The 21,050-nt window shown below is 48.5% G+C and overlaps 1 long non-coding RNA gene across 5 annotated transcripts in view; it reads right to left on the reverse strand.

Annotated features, from left to right (window-relative positions):
• Positions 1 to 310: 310 nt before the first annotated feature.
• The window catches only part of LOC128852330 (uncharacterized), a 224,749-nt gene continuing 204,009 nt past the window's right edge, over positions 311 to 21,050 (reverse strand). For 2 of the 5 annotated variants that reach the window (XR_008450094.1, XR_008450092.1), the window contains one exon: positions 6,864 to 7,445. This is a non-coding gene — a long non-coding RNA (uncharacterized LOC128852330). Of the gene's footprint in view, positions 399 to 1,660; positions 2,160 to 6,863; positions 7,446 to 12,607; positions 16,709 to 21,050 lie in introns of those variants that run through there. The other 3 variants (XR_008450097.1, XR_008450096.1, XR_008450093.1) reach the window with 3 other exon arrangements.

Here is a 21,050-nt window from a genome sequence, read left to right on the forward strand (position 1 = left end):
GAAACTTTGGGCAATAAACTAATTTATTACAGGTACAAACTTAATCTCCAGAAAACAGGGTGCTCAGAGCAGTGGGGGCTGCCCCATCCCTGGAGGGGTTCCAGGCCAGGTTGGATGGGGCTTGGAGCCCCTGATCCAGTGGGAGGTGTTCCTGCCCATGGCAGGGGTGGGACTGGATGGGCTTTGAGGTCCCTTCCAGCCCAAACCATGCCATGATTTTATGATTCTAAAACAGATCTTGGTGAAAATTACCCTTTTTTAGAAGGGCCTTACCATTTCCCGACCACTGGAACGTGTTGTTCAGAAGGCAGAGAGGGATTTACGTCCTAGCAAAGGCAGGGATGATGATGCAGTGTGGGATTTGCTTTGTCTCCATGCGGAAACGCTTCAGTTTGAGCCTGCAAGAAGTGAATGACTCTGTTAAGCAGTGACATCTTTAATTTACAAAATAATACATATCCAGAATTGGTTGTTGGAAGAGGTTGGTTACCTCTTTCAGAGACTGCTTTTACAAATATTTTCTTCCTTGGCAGAGCTTATTTACAGCCCTCTTCCTTCTCCCTAGTTCATCTCTGTGCGCCTGTTGCTGTGCCACTGACACATTGTCAGTGCCGAGATTTGTAGACCCATAAAATGACCTGAATTGAAAAGAAAAAAGTTACTGTTTTTGTTAGGCTGAGTTCGCTCACTGATGCAGTTTGTGTGCCCTCACACACACCTACTGCAGATTCAGAGCTCGTATGAGGGTTCGTCTGGGACATGGATCAATTCCTGGAATACATTTCCTGATGTTCTCAGTACTTCGCTTGTGACATTTACTTGACTTACTGGCACCTCTGTATTTTTAAGCCCATTAGGATTTGAGAAGAGGCAATAAGGAAAATCAGCGATCCCAGAAACACAAACTGTGGTGATAGGATGGAAGGTGTGAAAGAGGGAAGACTGAAACAAGATCTTGGGAAGAAATGTTTTGCTGTGAGGGTGGGGAGGCCCTGGCCCAGGGTGCCCAGAGCAGTGGGGGCTGCCCCATCCCTGGAGGGGTTCCAGGCCAGGTTGGATGGGGCTTGGAGCCCCTGAGCCAGTGGGAGGTGTCCCTGCCCATGACAGGGGTGGGACGGGATGGGCTTTGGGGTCCCTTCCAACCCAAACCATTCCATGATTCTGTGTATGGCTGTTGTCGTTGGAAAAGAGAAGGCGGCAGGAGGGGTGCTGGCAGAGTGCACTGTGCTGTGGAAATGGAGAAGCAGCTCTGGTCTCCTGGTCCATGGGCTCTGGCATAGCACGGAGATGGCAGCCAGCTGGCACCAACCTCTTACCAAGAGCAGGGACAGCTGAGCACCAGAGCAGGCTCCTGAGGACATCATGAACACCTTCCTTATGGGAAAGGCCAGCGGACACCAGCATCCATCAGGGACAGTGGGGCCATGTGGGTCCAGCCCTTGCTGGTCCCCCTCCTCCAGAGACTGAGAGCTGCCCGGAGGTTCTGCATGGAGAACTGAGCTCATGGCTCAAACAGGAGCTGAGGGAGTCGGGTCTCTCTCTGGGAAAAGCCTTGTATTTGTAACCCCTGGTGAAATTTAAACATGAGACAAGAAAAACACATAGACAATAACTTTTATTCCTTTATTTGTATTTTCCTTAAATAACAGAAACAGTTGATACAGACCATTGTCATTTATAAATGCCCTCAGGGATGTCTCCTAAGGCAAAGATATACCTGAAATACCCCTCCATGCAGATGCTAAGGACACAGCCAGCACCACTGGTTATTTCCCACTCAGTTAATTCAGGTTTCTTCCCCCCACCATGTGAATTAATTCTCTGACTTCCAGGGATGCATGTGCAAATGATCCTGAGCAAACCCTCAAACTCTTCTCTTCGCCAGGACACATCTCTGGAGCCTGTGAGTTTCATGCCTCACAATTTAAATCTCTGATTCTATTTTTATCCTGGTTTTTAAGGAAGCATCTCTCACATATTTCATTTATTCATGAAATGGCATCTTCTCCAGTCCTACAGTGCCACAGTTAGTTTGTCACGTCGGTTAACATGTACTTCTTTGAAACATGAATGCTTCTGAGCTGGTCAGAAACCGATGTCTCGTTATCTTCCGTTAATGGATTCAAGAGTCTGGACAGGTTGCAGCATCTTTTCTTAGCCTGAATAATGTCAGGAGGAAGAAGGAATCATGCAAGCTCTCTCCAGGCCGGCAGCATGAGCAGCGAGCCTCTTCCAGCCATCTCCCCTTGCTCGCAGTGACAGTGATGCTCTGGTTGTCATCCCCTTGCTCACTCTACAGCTCACCCTCGTACCGCCCCGTTCTGCTGTCTGGGGCATTGAATCGCGTGTCTTGTGCCAGTGCCCCTGGGCTTGTGGGGCTGCGGGAAGGGCTCCTCTGGTCAGCCAGGGCACAGGGCAGCATCCTGGAGTCCCTCTGGAGCCCTCAGCACACGGGCATGGATTTCTTAGAGAGTGCAGAGGAGGTCTTGGAGATGATCTGCTATGAGGACAGGCTGAGAGAGTTGAGGTGTTGTGCCTGGAGAAGAGAAGGCTGTGGGGAGACCTTAGAGCAGCTTCCAGTGCTGAAAGGGGCTCCAGGAAAGCTGGGGAGGGGCTCTGGATCAGGGAGTGCAGGGACAGGATGGGGGAAGGGGTTTGAGCTGAAAGAGGGGAGATTGAGATGAGATCTTAGGAAGAAATGTTTTGCTGTGAGGGTGGGGAGGCCCTGGCCCAGGGTGCCCAGAGCAGTGGTGGAACCTGGAGGGGTTCCAGGCCAGGTTGGATGGGGCTTGGAGCCCCTGATCCAGTGGGAGGTGTCCCTGCCCATGGCAGGGGTGGGACTGGATGGGCTTTAGGGTCCTTTTCATCCCAAACCATTCTGTGATTCCATGATTTGTGATCCCAGACTCCTAGCATTCTCCCAGACTGGCGGGCACATCCCATCAGCAATTGTGTCTGGTGAGACAGATGGACTCAGCCAGCTGAACAGGGGATAATCAAAGTTATCCTGTGACAGCAAATGGTAATCCTGTGCTCCTCATGGCTTTCTGTTCTTTAATGCAAGAATACGCTGTCGGGAGACAGAATGTTTTATGACGTAAGTTGAGTTCCTCACAAAATGAAAATGCAAAGCACTGTGCAGTATTAGCATAGCAGTAACTCTCTTTTCCTGAGAAAGGTGTTTCCCGTATAAATGTGCCTGAGAGAAAGCTTTTATGAATGAGTGATAACTCATCACGGCACGCCGACACAGCAATTGTTTCTGACACGTTCATGTGTCCCAACTAAACTACGGGCTCTGAAAACACAGCTTTGCCAGGAGCTGCACGAGGGTCTCCTGTTACCCTTTACAAACCACAACAATAGGCGATGTACCATATTTTGCCCACGTCTTTTTGTCTGCGTTCTTTTGCCATTCCACAAAAGCAATGCCCATGAAGTATAACGAATTTAGTGTGTGTTACATCAGAAATCTTCTGGATAGCACGCACGTCTCCACATCATTGCAGGAACACTGAAGCCAATCGATTCAGTCCTGGATCAGAAAATCCATCACTGCTTCAGCCAGGCTTCCTCTATGAGCTCTGGGCACTTCGTTCCCCATCACTGCATGTCCTATTAGCTAAGAAGAATACTGTGTTTTATGTCACCTTTGTCTACGAAATGTTTCCAGTAGCAGCCTATTAGTGGGCCAGAAGAAGCGTGGAGGCATTGTAGCAGCCTGGAGCAGTTGAAGGGTGCAAAGGGGGCTGTGCTGAGTCCCCACAACAAATCAGGAGGGGATCAGGGTCCCATTTCTCCCCAAAGCATCGTCAGTCATATTTAACTTCAATAGCATATGCCTGACAGGAAAACTAAATCTTGGACCCAACATTGCTTGTGCTTCCTTAAAATCTAATTGAAGTTTTAAGAGAGTTATCAAAAGACTGACAAGATTAATTAAATAAATACAAATTTAATCATGGTTTGTTTTGGGTTGGAAGGGACCTCAAAGCCCATCCAGTCCCACCCCCTGCCATGGGCAGGGACACCTCCCACTGGATCAGGGGCTCCAAGCCCCATCCAACCTGGCCTGGAACCCCTCCAGGGATGGGGCAGCCCCCACTGCTCTGGGCACCCTGGGCCAGGGCCTCCCCACCCTCACAGCAAAACATTTCTCCCTAAGATCTCATCTCAATCTCCCTTAAAACCGTTTCTCTTGTCCTGTCCCTGCACTCCCTGATCCAGAGCTCCTCCCCAGCTTTCCTGGAGCCCCTTTCAGCACTGGAAGCTGTTTTAAGGTCTCCATGGATCCTTATCTTCTCCAGGCTGAACAACCCCAACTCTCTCAGCCTGTCCTCAGAGCAGAGGTGCTCCAGCCCTTCGATAATCTTCGTGGCCTCCTCTGGACCCATTCCATCTCCTTCTTATTTTGGGGACTCAAGAACTGGACACAGGGCTCCAGGTGGGGTCTCATCAGAGGGGCGGAACCCCCTCCCTCCCTGCTGGCCACGCCGCTCTGGATGCAGCCCAGGACACGGTTGGTTTCTGGGCTGGGAGCACACTCTGACGGCTCATGTCCAGCTTCTCATCAACCAGCACCCCAAGTCCTTCTCCTCAGGGCTGCCCCCAAATCAATCAGTTTGTTGTGTCATAGAGGTGATTACGGCAATTGCTGCAACAATACATGTGAATCTGAGCTTTTATTTTTTTTCCCCCCCCCATAAGTATCTTCAGCCTTAATAATGTCTTCGAATTTGAGGTAAGCTGTGCAGTTGTGTAGTTTTTTAATTCAGTGACGTCATTCCAATTCTACTTAAGCCAAAATTCTTCTAGGGACAAACACGCTCTCCAGGTCCTTGTTTCCAGTCTGAAGCTCAGGAACAGCTGAGCAGTAAATATTTCAGGTCAGTTAATGTACTCGGCAGTGAGGAGAGCGTGCAGCCACAAGCACCGGAGCTCTGAAGTCATGGCACACCTGAAACACTCTAAAAAAGCTGCTGCGCTGCTTCTACTTTATTCTTGTTTTGCCTAAGCAGGAAATTACCCAAAATCAATAATGAGAGCTGCAAGGTGAGGAAGAAGAGCAGCTCAAACTTGGGTCTTAATTTCAGGGCCAATTTGCCTTGAATCCCAGCAATCCGTTATTTGAGTTTCAGCGGATCTGACAGCTAATTAATTACAAAGGAAGATTGCAGAGTGGACAGCAGCAGGGGCACAGGAGGATTCATCTTTCCTGTCAACTCACTAATGTGTATCTGTTCTCCTGACATGGGAAAGAATACTTCTAGTAAATCTTTGTCCGTCTCCCATCTCCAGGAAGGAAATCAGACATGACACTAGCGATCGCCTCTGGATTTGCTGGGAAATGCGCTCTCTAAACCCAGACATGGAGATACAGCGGCATTTCAGCTGCAAGCCTTTCTTTCCACGGTTCAGATTACATGAAAAATGTATGAGTAATTTCCCTAGAAGATGTGTAGCTGGGTGGTGTAAGTGGGCAGGATACGTGCACGCGGTAAGGAGAGAGGAGGAACCTGAGGTCTGCCGCCTCCCAAAGCCACAGAGTGAGCAGCAGTGTGAATCCGTGTGTTTTCCATGCACTATAACCCAGTGCTGTGCGCTGCCGTGGGGCTCTTAGCGGCAACACGGCAATCGATGGAGCTGCACAGGCAGGAGAGCAGTGTGGTGGCTGATCACGTAACGCATTTTACCCCTCTAAGAAAACCCTTTCAAGCTCCAGAATGCTGAATATACAGAATATTTCACAGGCACCGTAATACCCTCTGCAGTCTTTACCCTCTCATCTGTTTATTTTCACTCTCAAAGTGATTTCCTGACCTCATCCTGAGCCAGGAGGGAGCACAGCCCTGGCTTTCCACAAAAGGTGGATCTGATTATCACCTGCCTTCAACGATTTCTGATAAAATTCTGGAAAGTCTCACACTTTTCTTAAAGTGCATTAAGGATAAATAAGAATACTGAGGTTTCTTCTCATCTACCAAAAGGAAAGCTGGAGCACCTTCTCTACGAGGACAGGCTGAGAGAGTTGGGGTTGTTCAGCCTGGAGAAGAGAAGGATCCCAGGAGATCTCATAGTGACCTTCCAGTGCCTGAAGGGGCTCCAGGAAAGCTGGAGAGGGGCTGTTCATAAAGGCTTGTGGGGACAGGACCAGGGGGAATGGGTACAAACTGGAGAGGGGCAGATTTAGACTGGACATTAGGATGAATTTCTTCACTATGAGGGTGAGGAGGCCCTGGCCCAGGGTGCCCAGAGCAGTGGTGGCTGCCCCATCCCTGGAGGGGTTCCAGGCCAGGTTGGATGGGCCTCGGGCAGCCTGAGCCAGTGGGATGTCCCTGCCCATGGCAGGAGGTTGGAACTGGATGAGCTTTAAGGTCCCTTCCAACCCAAACTATTCTATGTTTCCATGATTCTATGATACATGGAACCTACAAAAAAAAAAGAGCTGCAAAAGCCCCACTGAGTCAGAGTCATAAACCATAGGTTGGAAAATACCTTTGAGATCACCAAGTCCAAAATAAAAATAAGTGAACTAGATGCTTCCGAAGGTGCATGTCCCGGCTGTTAAATGCCCAGTGGAAGTGGCAACAATTTGCTGGACTTGTGGCCCAGGCTTTCAGCTTGTTCACTGCATTTGTTTGCATTCCTAAATGGGAGAGAGGAAGGGAAAGCATCCTCAGGGGTGTAAGTTAGGGATAATCTTGCCTAGAACAGTGCATTGTCTTCCCTAATGCTTTTATGTGACCTCTCTAGTGCCCAAAGAACATCCCTGTGTCACTTCACATTCCCTGTAGCGGTCTTCTTCCTTTCATCATATCCCCTATACACTTTCTTTCTAATCTTTTAATACATAAGCCAAATAAGAGAGCCTAGAGAGCAGGTAACTGTCGGCAGTTGTAATTCAGGTGCTCAAATGCAGGCATGAAGAGCAGAGGCTCCATCACCCCATTTAGTCAGACTACAGCCCATTCCCACCCTACTGCAACCCAGAAGCCCCTCTGCCAGGCAGGGGGTGGTCGCACTGCCCATACCCACCTCCTCCGGAGGTCAGGGTGTGCGGCTTCGTCAGACCCCTCACCCACTGGCACAGAGGAGATCACTGCCATGTCCTACTGCCGCTTCTGCATCCTCCCTCACCCACAACAGCGAGCTGAGCTGCTGCAGCAGTGAGGAGAGGAAGCACCAAAGGCAGCATAGGGGGAAAATCCTTTCCTGGAGATGCAGACGCAGTGAATCAGTGATTCAGCAGCCAGCGAAGCAGACAGTGCCGGCCAGGGGCATGGGCCAGGCTGGGCAGCACCAACTGCAGAACCCCAAAGGTATCGTGCAGCTGTAAGGCCTGTCCCTTTCCCGCTGTCTTGCACGAATATGTGCAGTACTAAAATGATATGCCCAGGTCTGCCATGATCGTTTTAAAAGATGTGATGGGAGGAGGTTCTGAGAATCTGCAACAACAAAAAGGGAAAGAAAAATAGAGCTGACATTAAAGACTGTCCAGGGAGGCGCTCTTTTACCTACCACAGAGAAGGTAAAGGGATGTCTTAATCACAATTTTCAACTTTTATCAACAAACGGAACCTAACTTTGACAGCGGATTCTGCAGCTTACATAAGAAAGGGCAAAAAGTATCCAGGTAGAAAATGAAACTAAATAAATCCTTGTTAAGAATAGTTTGGCCAGTAAATTTGGCCAGTTGCTTGTAAATTAAAATAATGAGGAATAACGCACAAAGAGTTGTGGTAAGTCATCCATCACTCCCACTTTTAAACCAGATGTTGTTTTTAAAGAGGTTCTCACCTTGAAGCAGAACCATGTTCAAAAACGTCCTGCAGTGCCAAGTGATAGGATGAGATGAAACGGCCTCAAGTTGCACCAGGGGAGGTTTAGATGGGATATTAGGAAACATTCCTTTCCTGACAGAGCAGTGAAGCCCTGGCAGAGGCTGCCCAGGGCAGCGGTGGAGTCTCTATCCCTGAGGGGTTCAAAAAGCGTGTGGCCATGGCACTTGGGGACACGGTTTGGTAAGCTGGTGGGTTTGGGCTGATGGTGGCCACACTGGGTTATGCTAAACCAGCTGAAATCCACAGATCCTGGATGTGGAACCAATATAAGCCTACAAAGCTAACTAGACTGAGAGGAACCCAAGCCATGTTTGTCCTATCAGCTGCCCAATTCATAAGGCATTTAAGAAGCCCGCAGGTCCTGAGCTGTGATGTCCAGAGAACTGCGTCCCCTTTGCATTTCAGTCTCAGCAGCTGCCCAGGAGGCCTTCAGAGCTGTTTTCCATGCAGGCCATTGCTGAGGTGCCAGAGGAGGTCATGTGTGACAAACAAGAGATGAGTCCCACGGGACACGCTCTTTTCTGATGGAAATGTGAGAACTTTCGCTAGGCTATTGCAATCCCTCTCCAACAGCCACTCTGAATTCTAATAATGGCCCACGAATACCCGGCAGTTTTCATTTAAATATATCAGCAATGGTTTTTAAGGGCTCTGATAACAACTCGGCAATACAAAATAAACCAGTATTTGATCTGCTTGACAATGTATTGGAAATCTTAAGTTGATCTTAATTCATCTCTGCTATAAAGTACAGTATTTGTTACCGCTACGGATTGCTCTATGGAAATATCAAGTTCAGTTTCTATGACAACAAGAGTCATAAATGCCAAAATTCTTCCCGTTCACTTTCTTTTTTCAGCTTGAGGATGAGACTTTTCTTCTTCTTTTTTATTTTTTTTATTTTTCCCCATGCCTTTAAATTAACCTTTTCCTTTCCCCTAGAAATTAATAACCCAGACTGTCCAGGACTTTCCCGCTGTGCTCACACCATCTGGTTGTCTCACTTGGGGAATATGACAAAACTCACATCTTTTTCCCCAGGAAAGACTTAGATCCTGGAAATGTGATGAGATGTGGCAAAAGAAACCCCATGGGTGACCTTATAGGAGCAGGGATAGTCCAACGGCCACTTAGGACTTAGGAAAGGTTGGAGAACCTGAGGATGGTACTGGTGGCCGAGGTCATCTCGTCTGTCCTGGAGTCAGAGGCAGCACTGAAGGCTTACACGGGTGGTGCTCCTGCTTCCGCATGCTCACTGCTCAGGTACCTATAGCCAGGATGGACACGATGGCAAGGGTTCTGCAGAAAAAGACCAAATCAAGTCTTTTGCAGAATATTGGAGTCAATAGTGCTTTTGTGATGCACATTTCCAGAACAGTGGCACTATGCTGATGGACCCAGGTTGTCTGGCAAGGAACCCGGAGCCCAAAGGGCGAGAAATACACAGAAAAAAATCTTTATGAACAGTTTTCCCTGTGGTATAGCAGGAATTAGAGGTTTTAGACAATCTCAAAAGACTTGTAGTTTCAAGCTAGAGCTTCCCTTGTTTTGGAGCCCAGATGGCCTGCTGCCTCCAGCTGGGACAAGCTGGAGCATGTGTCACGTAGGAAATTCCATACATCAGCATTGCCAGGACGTTACAGTTGATCTTCTGGTTCACAGCATGTTTTGGGAAGCAACTCCACTCAGTCAAATACGCGTACTCTATTATTGCTCTTTCCTAGACCTGTGTGTTTGGCTGCCCTTTAAGAGACAACACAGAGGGAGGTGTGCCTTGTTCTAAGCTAACATGGATATTATTATGCTGCCATGGAAATGATGCTTTCATTTGATCCAACGTTTTTCAAAACAGAACTCAATTTCTCATGAAGGCAAAGCCCAACTTTGGGTGTCACCAGTGCCAAGCAGGGCTGCGTGCTCCAGCCCAGGTGCCAAATGGACAGGAAGGCTCAGCATCCATATCCCACAGCACTGAAAGGATGCGTGCCACGGGCTGAGGTGAGCGGCATCCCGGGCTGCAGAGAAAGCAGCTCTGTCTCGCGTCAATTAAAGCTGCAGGACTGGAGTGGGGAGGGGCTGGAGAGCCACCCCAGAACCACAGACAGGAAGAGCATATGGCCTCCTAGGGCAGAACATCGACAAAAAGGAGCCACGACCAGCTGTGGAGAAAACCATCCATCTACAGCCCATTAAAGTCCTCTTCCACACCAATGGCATTTCTTGTGAAAGCCGTGTGGCTCTGAAGGGGCCATGGGAGCTGTGAGCACACGGACATGGACGGAGGGGCTCAGTGTTAGCGTGGGCACAGTCCAGCTTTCCCCCTTGACCTGGGAGGTGTCCCCTGCTGTGAGTCATTTGGCCAAGCTGGCCCCACAACCCTTGCCACACCATCACCTCCCGCTTTCCCCTGCAATCCCAGGGAATCTCTGGAAGAGCAAAACCCATTTCTATCTTAACAATACAAGAAGAACATGCAGAGTCCTCCAGCCCTGTGGTTTATGAGAACACACGGGGCATAGATTAGACAAGCGGTGGCAGAACAGGTCCCTTATTGTTTTGGAAGGTTGTAAATTGTAGAACTCATTTTTAAATTCCTCTTGGATGCTTTTTTCCTCCCTCCCTTCTCTAAAGTCCTGTCTCACTGCAGTTCTTCTCTGCATCCTACAAAGACGTTCTCAGTATAATGACAGTGTTTCCCTGACTTTGAGCAGAATGCATTGAGCTGAGCGTTCTGCAAAGCAAACGGACCTTGACATGGCGCTGGCTCCTTTTTCCACTGGAACGGAGCCGTACTTCTAACAAGAGCCATTATCAAGACATTACGGATGGTGGAAGAACTCATGACATTCAGTGCTCCTGACGGAAGCAGGACAATGCTGTGGCTTATAACATGGCACTTCCATAATAGAGGCTTTTTCTTCTTCTTTTGCATCTGCTTTAGAGTTAACAAATTGGCCAGAGAGGCATTACTGCCCTAACTCTGCTTCCATCAGAACAAGGCATGTTTTAAGCTGATATCTGTGTGACAATTAGGCCAGTGCCGCTCTCACAAGACCCCACCTGCAGTCCTATGTCCAGTTCTGGAATCCCCACCATAAGAAGCAGATGGAACTGTTGGAACCAGTCCAGAGCAGGCGACAGAGGTGATCCAAGGGCTGGAGCCCCTCTGCTATGAGGACAGGCTGAGAGAGTTGGGGTTGTTCAGCCTGGAGAAGAGAAGGCTCTGGGGAGACCTTAGAGCAGCTTCCAGTGCTGAAAGGGGCTCCAGGAAAGCTGCGGAGGGCAGGAATAGGATGAGAGGGAACAGTTTTCAGCTGAAAGAGGGGAGATTGAGATGAGATCTTAGGGAGAACTGTTTTGCTGTGAGGGTGGGGAGGCCCTGGCCCAGGGTGCCCAGAGCAGTGGTTCTGCCCCATCCCTGGAGGGGTTCCAGGCCAGGTTGGATGGGGCTTGGAGCCCCTGATCCAATGGGAGGTGTCCCTGCCCATGGCAGGGGGTGGGACGGGATGGGCTTGGAGGTCCCTTCCAACCCAAACCATTCGGTGATTCTATGACAAATACAAACCCTCTCCCCTGTCATTTCCCCATGACACTCTGCCATCGATCTGTCGGTAACACAGGCAGTCGGCTGCACCTCAGGCTACGCGAAGCATGGCACGTGGTGCCGTGCTGCTGTTCCGTGTACGTTCACAGCCTGTTCTGCCTGTGTATGTGATCTTGGAGAGTGTTTCAGGCCTGTGTGGCAGTTTAGAGGACAGCATCATCACTCAACATACACGCAGGCAAGCAGAGCTGAGGAGCTCATGCGACGTTAACGTGGGTATTTGTTGCCTCTGAAGCCTGGAGACACAATGCGGAAATTCATTCAGGAGCAGCTCTCTGGATAAGGACAATATATTAGCTGTCAAAATGCAGCATGTATCAAACCTTAATGAGGTTGTACAGGAGAGGTATTCTATGGAAGAAGTAAAATGTAGAATATAATTAAATCCCTTTTAAAAAAAACTGTTGTAACTTACACAAAGCTTCCTTTACAGGAACCTCAGACTCACGTCTGTTTGTGTCTCCTTTTGTAGAACCAGAATGTTTCCCCCTGGCCTGCCCAGGCTACTGCCATGTAGCCGCCCCATCGCTCCGCCCGGGTTTGGGGCACTGAGCAGCGCGGACGCCTCTGAAAGCGCCGACTGAGGCTCCACATCTCACACCCCACAGCACGGGCACACGCGAAGCCATCGTCACCCTGAACTGTCTTTCAGACATAGCAGGTACTGCGTGGTCGTGATCTGATCTCAGTACTTAATGCATGGAGCACTGGATCGATCCTGGTACTTATTTACCTCTCTGAATTCTTTTTATTGTGAAATTTCATTTTCAGCTTTTGGATGACTGTTCTTTCCCAGCAGTGGCCATGGAAATACTTCTTCTCTTTGATTTGTCACTTACGAGATGTCTCCTGGCCCCAGGAACATGAGCACAATGGAGAGATACATTTCCACTGGTCCATTTCTTAAGTGAAAATATACGATGCTTATCTTTTTCTCAGTAGTTCTATCATTGGTTGAGAAAACTCACAAGAAAATGTTACTGTTTATGTTGCAGTTTACCTCTTTACCCTTTTTTGCACTGCTTTGGTCCACTGAAGCCAATTAATTTGAAACCTAACACTTGAGGTTTTAAGAATTTCTTACTCCTTAATGTATTGCTTGGGAATTACCGCATGAAGGTAAATTCAGCCCAAACACACCAAGCTTTGTAATCCGAATGATTGTTCTCAAGTTACACCTCAGGTGATCTTTCACTGTACAGCAGCACGAGCACGGTTTATCCCTGATGTGCTCCGTGTTTCTATGGGGAAACCTGGGCTGGAAGCAGGTTTGCAAGGCAGCAACAGGAAGATGTGATACCTTCTTGTCATGGGAGGGCAGGAAAGTCTCATTTCCAAGAGGGACAGATCAGCTAAAGACAGCGATTATACAGTAGGAAGGCCTTCAGGACCAGAGGACTGGATTTGCTGTTCCTCATTTTAATGCTTTGAAACAAGTTTGTCTGCCTGTCCAGTACATAGGAACTGGTTTTACGTTTTAGTCCAGTTTGGACAAAATTGGCTCCCTGCCCACACACACCTGCCCACTGAATCAGCTCCTATTTACATCTATATTTTCACTAAAACATTGCTGCTTCTGAAGTCTGGTACATAATACCTCCGCATAACAATCCTCATCTACCATCAACTCAAATTCTTATCCACTATTTTATGTTCTGGCTCATTCCTTTTCAAATACCTCCAATAAGCGATGCTAGGCTAGGCTTCACCACTGGTAAGATCGTTATCCCATTATATTTATTTTCCTTATCTGATGATTATAATTTGCTTATATCATTTTGCAGTTCCACTTCTCAGTATTATTTTCCAAGCGTTATCATCTTTGCTTTCTAATTTTAATCGTTTGTCATTAATTTACAATATCAACAATCTAGGCTAAATCCACCGCCAGCTTTCTGCAGAAGAACACATCAGTGTTTGTCTTTATGCCGACAGAAACAAGAAGTGAGCACACGGGCAGGGAAACGTTGTGTTCCCATCTGTTCCACTTCTCCATCACTCCGGTTTCCAACAGCCCAGCTTGTTCCTAAAACACAATTCAGGCAGAAGGTTCCTCTGCAAGTCAGGCTTGTCAGGTGTTAAAGAGCTCTGCTTTTCATCCACTCCTTTAGAGTGAGCACCCAGCTCTCATTTTGCACCTTTTCAGAGTCCCTCTTCCTTGAAGATAAATCCACCCAATCCCTCTAAACCCTCTCCTTTCATGCCCTCCTGCCGTCGCTGTGTCTCACTACACCAACTCCCTGGCCATGTCAAGAAGGTCCCCCAGTGTTGCCTGAGGACATCGCCTCCCGTAGCCCCTCTGGAGGCAGATGGGAAGGAAAGATCTCACCATCAGGAGAGTCGTGCGCAGAACTCGGCTTCCCTCCCTCACCAAGAGACCTCTCTGCGACTGTGACCTCAGCAGCCACAGCTTCAGTGTCAGAGGAGAAGAGTATGTGAGAAAGGTGCCTTTTCCTTGCCCAGAAGCCAAAGGTACAGCCCAGTAAATACAATTTTCACCACTGTAACAAAACACCTCGGGCTTTGTAGTGATCTGGCAGCGCTGGGGGTTAAGATTTGTCCATGCTTGTTTGGTTCAGAGCTGTTTTGTCCTGGTTTAGCTGTGACAACGATGACATCACAGCCAGGTGATGGCGACCTACCTGATTTAGCTGAGCTGTGTAAATGCTGCCGTGACAACCCCTAACACACCCCAGAGCCCCCCAAACACTGACTGGTGGGAGAGGATGCTGTGTGCTTTAACTGACAGCTCACGGGGAAACAGAGTCCCGCGTCAGCCGGGTCCCAGAGAGGAAGGAGCACATTAACACTGTCTCATAAAATGAATTAAAAGAAACCCAGTTCAGTGTAAAACTGAGGAGAAAGAATACCCGACAGCAAACACTCCCTCCCAGGGACGGAAGCTAATGCCTAAACGTCCCTATGGGACAGACATTTTGAAGTGCTCTATTTTCATTAATATTACCTTTTCAATTAACCAAAAGGAGTTATTAATATCCTTATCTATTAATAAGGCCCTATTTCATATCCATTAAGCCAACAATATGAATCGTAATTGAAAAAAATCAGTGTACTTTATTTCTGGGGCTCTGTCTGGATCCGGGTGTGCAGCAGAAGGGGAATCACTACAGCAAAATGAAAGGTCAGGGTCTGGTCCCTTGTAGGCTTCGAGTCACCTTTGTTTTGGCACAGCACAATGTATTTCACTGGAAGGATGCTCCACCATCTGCACAAGTGACCTCCTAACCTATTGATGCCCTCGTGCCGGCAGGATCTGTGCTCAAAGTGCTCCTTTAAGAGCTCACAGGGACTTTATTTAGCACAGCACAAGGAGGGGCACTGCACTTTCCCAGCTTTCCTATTTCACCTTTTTCAAAATAAGCCACTTTGTACACAGAGAATATTTCCCCTCACAATTTCTCATCATTAGTAGAATGCAAAAAGGTGAAGATAATGAAAAAAAATGAGTGGCAAAGGAACTGTGTTATGGCTATAGATGATGGCTATGGGCAGTAGATGTCAAAGGAGATCGATGTCAACAAGTATAAAATGAAGTGTAAATGTGTCCAAGCGATAACCAGCTGGGTTACTGAACACAAAACCACTGAACACACCTTTGGTTTTAGCACTGTTTTCCTCCAGGGGAAACTATCAGCTGAAAAAACCAGGCTGCCCAGGGAGGTGGTTGAGTCCCTTTCCCTGGAGGTGTTTAAGGGACGGGTGGATGAGGTGCTGAGGGACATGGTTTAAGGGAGTGTTAGGAAAGGTTGGACTCGATGATCCAGTGGGTCCTTTCCAACGTAGGGATTCTATGAAAATATTAGGCTTAATTTATATTTCAAGGAGAGGGGCAAAGAGGAGCCTCCCCAGCAGCGGTGATGGTCTCTCAGGGTTACTGGGCTCCACTGCTGGTCTGGGCATCAGGCTGCCAGCTGCAAAGAGCCAGGAGGAGCAACAAGAGTCATCAGAGCTCTAAGAGTCAGCATCGATGAGGAAGGATGGAAAGAATTAGGACTGTTCAACCAAAAGAAAAGATTGAAGGGAACGTCATAACAGTCTGTAAATAGGTAAAATCCTGATGCAAAGAGAAAGGGGGTTTGTGATGCTGGGTCTCATAGCGGAGGAAGTGAGGCGCTCCGTTACCACAAGGCAGATGTCAATCAGACATTGTAGAACTCTACTGGTGATGTGGACAGAGTTTGTAAGATCCCCATTGCTGGAAGGCTTTGAGGCCACGTTCCAGCAGGTTTCTGTCTCCCAGGATGGTGTGGGTGCAGCCGAGGACATTTTGGGACAGCAGGGGAGAATGGTCACTCCTTGGGTTTCCTTCCACCTTTATTTTGGCTTTTTATTTTTGTTTCCATGCCCATGGTGGGGTTGCGGGATGATCTTTAAGATCCCTTCCAACCCAAATCATTCCACGATTTTTCTGTGGTTTCAAAAGCAGGAGAAGAAAGGCCCAAGGTAGCATGAAGCCTTAAATAATTCTTATTTATGAATTCAATTATGGTATTACTAGCAGCCACTCTCACAGGAAAATATTTCTTCCTAAAATCTCATCTAAATCTCCCCTCTTTCAGCTTAAACTTGTTAATTGAAGTAGACAGCTTTCCAATATTAAAGAAGTCCTGCCTGGATTTTTCTCATTTTTCCCCTGAAGGAAATGCTCTCCAGACTGCAGAAACAGGGAATTGGGGGACTGGGGACCCGTCGGTGTGTGGGCAACCCAGAGACAGCAGAGGAAAGGCTGAAGCTCCAACAGTTGTCCTACAACAAGGCATCCCACTCTACTGGTGGGACCCGAAAAGGAGGAGCAGCTCTTCAGAGCCAATAACAAAACCGAATTCCAGCAAAAGCCTGGAGGAAAGGCTTGGCAGTGGCAGCAGAGAAGGAAAAGGCTGGATGGACATTGGTGTTGAAACGAGAACATAAAAACACTGTTTACAAAGTGGCTCCACTCCCAGCATCCCCATGGTCTGCTCAGGGCACCGAGTACTCGGGTCGGACACCACACAGCGGCTGCCTTGGACACACAGGGATTTCAGAGGAGAGCAGGCGATGCTCTGCACAAATACAGGAGATATGTCAGGAAATTTGGCTCCATAAGGGGGTATTTTTAGTGCACGCGTGACCCAGAGAAAAGCACGACAAGACTAACGGCACTCTTGCCAAGGAGCAGCTGAGTCAGGACGCCTTGTGCCTCCGCCGTCACACCCTGAGTAGGACAGCAGCAGGGACAGCCACGTAAAATCCTTCATTATGTCTGAAATAGAAAATGTAAAATGACAAACATTTCACCCCAAAAAAGTGAAATCAGATTTTCTTCTTTACAGGGCACAAGGCCTCGTTCTTTATCTCTTAATGTAGATTAATTCTGACCAAGAAAAGAGTCTGGTAGGATGACGCAGTACTTTAAATTTATACTCTGCCCCACACGCCCCTCACGCATGTTCTGCATGCAGATGGCACAGGATATATTTAAAACGATGCTGTTAACTCGATGCTTTCAAACATCTGAATTGTGAATCTCGCTGTGCCCGAATTGTTGATCGCTGGAGCTGAACGGTGTTCTCTTTTGATATGGTCCAGCTGCCAGTGGGCAGAGTTCTTACACTGACGGGAGCCACGTGAATTAAAATCTGATTTGTGATTTGTTTGTTAAGTACACAATGTCCAAGATTTATCTGTTTTTAATGTTCAATTTATCTCCTCCACACTGGGACCAGCCTGGAGCAGTGCCACGTGTCCTGAGGGAGCTCAGGCTGGTGCGGAACAGCCCATCTGTTCAGCAGCACCACGGGCGCTGCTCTTTCCTGGCTCCTCTCCCAGTGAGCCCAGTTCACCGTGTCTGGTCTGCTCGGGCCAACAGCAGCTGTGCCTTTGGTCGCTGTCTGAAAGGGCTCGAGCACCCAAAGCGAGACCAAAGCGATGAATCGCACCAAATCACACAATGATGTCCTAAACGCAAACTTCATCAAGAAACACCGTGTCCTGGGCTGCATCCAAAGCAGTGGGACCAGCAGGGTGAGGGAGGGGGTTCTGCCCCTCTGCTCTGGTGAGACCCTGCCTGGAGTCCTGTGTCCAGTGCTGGAATCCCCACCATAAAAAGGAGATGGAACTGTTGGAACGGTTCTGGAACCTTTCTGGAGGCCACAGAGGTGATCCAAGGGCTGGAGCAGCTCTGCTATGAGGCCAGGCTGAGTTGGGGCTGTTCAGCCTGGAGAAGAGAAGGCTGTGGGGAGACCTTAGAGCAGCTTCCAGCGCTGAAAGGGGCTCCAGGAAATCCAAGAAGAGCTCTTGATCAGGGAGTGCAGGAATAGGATGAGGGGGAACGGCTTTATATTGGAAGGGGGAAGATTCAGATGAGAAGAGCATGGGGACGTCCTGGCCCAGGTTGCCCAGAGCAGTGGTGGCTGCCCCATCCCTGGAGGGGTTCCAGGCCAGGTTGGATGGGGCTTGGAGCCCCTGATCCAGTGGGAGGTGTCCCTGCCCATGGCAGGGGAGTGGGGCTGAGTGGGGTTTAAGTTACCTTTCAACCCAAACTATTCAATGATTCTATGAAACACCGCTCAAGGACAGCCCATTTATACAAACACAGGCAGAAGGTTTTCTTAGCATTAAGATCTTTACAACAGAAAGCTGTGGTATGTTTTTCCCCCCAATATTATCTGGCAATATCAAATATATTTACTGAAAATATTCTAGTAACATCAAAGAAATGCAGCAGTCACAGCCAATCAGGGTTGTTTTACTATTTTGAGACAGATAATGTACTAATAGAAAGGTTATTCACCGTGGAAGCCACTCCATCTCTACTGACAAGCCACAGAGAGACCTGACTTGCAGTTCTACCAGCTCAGAAACCCAAACCTGCTGATTTCCATTCCTGAGGACCAGCTGGGTGTGCTGTCAGGAACACATCTCAGCAATGAAGCTGCACCTTGAAGCTCCCATCCTGATCCTCATTTCTATGAAAAAGGCACAAGGACAACCTTTCATTTAACACGAGCGATCCCATTGGTGGTGAACTCCAGCAGATCTGCCATCAAGGGAAGATTTCGACAGCCCCAGAAGCAGGGCTGAGAGTGCAGGGCATGAGCCTGGAGTGGATCTGCCCCTTGGGCAGACCTCCTGCATCCCATTGACTGCCAGGCAAGAATCCTCTCCCTCTGGCCATCCCCTGTCCAGCTCACCACTTCACTGCCAAGAGTCACAGATGGGCGTAGGAGCTCCGGACCGGTTATAGGGAACACAACCGCCGCAACAAACACAGGCGAGTGTCTCCTTGGCTTAGAAACAGCATTAGATGTGCAATTTGAGGCTGATGAATAGCTCAGGAATCAGGAGATTCATGGGCCTTGCTAGAAGTCTTTCTACCCATCCATCTGCCATGCCAGGAACCTAAATAGAACATTCAGTTTAAGACAGTGCTTATAATCCTGTTCAGGAAAATGCCCCAGCGGGGGTTCTAGGTAAAGCACTGGATGTCCCACATTTGCTCAGACGTCGTCTTCAGGCGAGAGAGAAGAGCCAGGGACAGTGGCACACGGGCAGTACATTCCTACCACTGTCCACACAGGACGGGTTGTGCTCCGTTGCGTGCCACAGTCCTCTTGGTCACAGCTGCTAGGACAGCATCCCTCCTGGCGCGGTACTTGGTCCTGCTCCCCTCCCCAAGCCCAGGGCCATCAGATCCCACTGCCACCATGTGGGCTGCACCACCTTCTTGTTTAGCTCTGCCTGAGGAAGACCAATGGGACACGATGCTCTGGAGGGGACGCAGGAGCTGAGTACAGCAGCGCTGCTCGCGGGCTTCTTCCCAGTCATTGGTGTGGAGCCAGAAAGCCTCGTGATCTCAGCGGTGAGGAATGGGCAGGAGCGGAGGCAGCTGTTTCTTAAGAGAATACCCAGAGCTTTGCTCCATGCAAAGTAACACCAATAGACACATGGAAGATACTAACCTATCACAAAAAGAGGTCATGCTCTGCAGACGTTTTATCCTCCGTGCCTGGATACGCTCGTTAGCAGATACAGTGCATTCACCCCACGGTGCACGCTCCCATGAACCAAAGCTCTAGGAGACACTCAGAATTAACGCTTGTAAGTTGTGTTACATTTTCCCTGCACACAGAGCTGGTTCTTCCTTCAGTTATAAGGAAATTTAAACAAATAATTCAGAAAAAAATTAAAAGTCACCATTTTTCAGTCTTTCAGAAAGGGAAGAGGCTCAACCACCTGCAGCACAGCAAGGCGGTGATTCAATGGAGGAGCAAAGGACCCCCTGAGGGGCTCCTGAGAGAGCAAAAATGTTCTCTCACTGCTCTGAAAACACCTCCTTTTTCAGTCATCACACTCAAGCCCTTATGGGGAAGATATTTTGTTTGTCAGAGCCTTCAGTACTTTGTCCATGAGTGGTTTTTTCACTCTTTTACAAAGTTTTTTCAAAGGAAAACTTCTCTTCCTGTGCTTTTTGGTTCACAGTCTCAAGGCAGTGGCATTGCTCCGAGGAGGATATTTGCTCCGAGGAGGATATTTCTGTGTGCTCCAAACCCCACAGTGTGGAGCTTGGTTTTACCTTATTTGCTTGTTATAAAGGTGCTATTGAGTGGGGAATTTAGTGCCCTGACTCCATCCTTGGTGTTTTTCCATCTTCTGTGCATACGCAATAATTTGTAGTCAGAGAAATGTGCAGTGACCTCTTTTTTTTCAGTGGGAGAAATGTTTTCATTAAAAATAAAATAGCAGCTACATCAAGACATTTCCTTTTGTAAAGCCTCATGTTCTGAATGTAAAATAGGAAGAGCCGCTCTTTACAGCGCTTTCTTACTGCGCTGTGCACTAAAAACAGGAGTGTGAGAGGCGGAGAGCAGGCTTTCACATAACATAAAACAAACTTCATAGGCGGCTCTATGACTTCCGTAACTAAATAATTAGTAGGATGACAAAATCATTAAGGCAGGAAAACACCTCTAAGCTCATCCAGTCCAACCATCAACCCAATCGCACCGTGACGGCTAAACTGTGCCCTGAAGTGCCATGGTCACAAGTTTCTAACCCCTCCAGGGGTGGAGACCCCACCCCTGCCCTGCGCAGCCTCTGCCAGGGCTTCACCACTCTGTCAGTACAGAAATCGTTCCCAATGTCCAATCTGAGCCTCCCACAGCGCAACCCGTGGCCATTCCTAATAGTATTAACAGTAACAACCACAACAACCACAAAATCTCCAAGTCACATGCCCTGTTTCAGCTCAGAATTGAAACAAGCCCAGGTTTCCCGGAGCCTGTGCTCACAGAGAGAACCGCACGGCAAAGCCAGGGTTGTCTCTGCTCACCTCACCCACGACCCAACCGCGTTTGTGGCCCCTCCTGCTCTGCTCCCCGGCTGCTGTTGGGTTCACTGGGAGAACCGAGCTCTGGCAGACCCGGTGCTCTCTGCAGGGATGAGGCACTGCCACCTCCAGCACGAGATAAGGCCACGAGATAAGCAGGTAGGCTGCTTAAAGGGACGTGGTTTATAAAATATATGCCGAATCGGGACCAGCATAGAAATTAGGAACAAAAAGGAAGATATTCTGGCCCTGCACTCAGCATTGGTGAGGCCACACC

This window comes from Cuculus canorus, chromosome 5 (genome assembly GCF_017976375.1).
Source record: "Cuculus canorus isolate bCucCan1 chromosome 5, bCucCan1.pri, whole genome shotgun sequence".
Taxonomy (NCBI): Eukaryota; Metazoa; Chordata; class Aves; order Cuculiformes; family Cuculidae; genus Cuculus; species Cuculus canorus.